The 1,187-nt window shown below is 36.0% G+C and overlaps 1 pseudogene; it reads right to left on the reverse strand.

The window, feature by feature from the left end:
* Positions 1–441: 441 nt before the first annotated feature.
* On the reverse strand, positions 442–594 carry LOC119516485 (annotated as a pseudogene).
* Between the last annotated feature and the right edge of the window lie 593 nt (positions 595–1,187).

Raw genomic sequence — 1,187 nt, forward strand, 5'->3', positions numbered from 1 at the left:
ATCTGGGTGGTGATAACTTAATCGCATGAGTCCTTTAAAAGCAGAGTGGTTTTTGTTTTTGTTTTGTTTTGTTTTTTCAGGTTTTAAACTTTTAATTGGCATATTTTTAAAAAGTTGCATTCCAATAATTAAAACACATTTGAATAAAAAAACCCCGCACTTTCCATTTTATAGCCCACCAGACACTTACATCACCTTTGCTTTTACTCTAGAGTCATTGACATCCAATCCAGTTTCTTCCCTCACTAACATGCAAGCTCTTTCCCTTCCCTGCTAGTAGGACTAGCAGATGGGAGAGGCGGCGCAGCCTTCCTTGTCAATAGTTCTAGACCCTTTGATGTGAAAAGGGGCAGCAGTCATTTAAACTTGATCCAACCTCTTTCCATCTCAAAGTTAACAGCTAAATGAAGTAAAATAAGAAGGCAATGTTTGTGGACTGTACTATGCATAATGGCCAAGCAGACCTCTTTTCGACTTGCCTGCTTGCTTCTCCTGTTCAGTTGTTTCTTTGGAAGGCAGTGGAATTTTCTCTCACATTTCTGTCTTCAATTTTGATTTATTGAATTTCTCAATCTCGGTCATATCAGGTTTGTCAGATATAATTGTAGAGGAAGCCAAGTGAGGTGCACAAGGGAGTGAAATCCAGGCTACACAGTGGCCACTGATAAGTATAAAGTCAGAGTTTTTAATGTAGAAGTTCACAGCTATAAATTTACCTCTGAACATCACAAGTTTCAGTATGTTGGGTCCTAGTTTTAATTCATCTTTGAGTATTTTCTAATTTGCCTTGTAATTTTGACATATTTGTGAATTTTCCATTTATCTCTCTTTTATTGATTTCTAGCTTCGTTTCATTGGGGTAGGAGAAATTTCTTCGTACAATTTCAATATTTTTCATTTTAATGAGACTTTTCTTGTGCCATAACATATGATGTATCTTGGAGAATGGTCCATGTGCACTTGAAAACAAAGTGTATTCTGCTCTTGTTGGGTCAAAGGTCTAATATATGTGTGTTAGACCTATATAAAGAAAAAAAAGAGAGAAATAAAAGAGAGAAAAATGAGGAAAGAAAGAAAAAGAGAAAGAAATAGAGAAATTATAAAAAACAAGAAAAAAAGTGCACTGCCTCTCCAAGTCTCTATATATATGCTGGTTAGAAGTCAGAAGCTCCTGCCGTCAAGGCTGA

This window comes from Choloepus didactylus, chromosome 20, assembly GCF_015220235.1.
Source record: "Choloepus didactylus isolate mChoDid1 chromosome 20, mChoDid1.pri, whole genome shotgun sequence".
Lineage (NCBI taxonomy): Eukaryota > Metazoa > Chordata > Mammalia > Pilosa > Megalonychidae > Choloepus > Choloepus didactylus.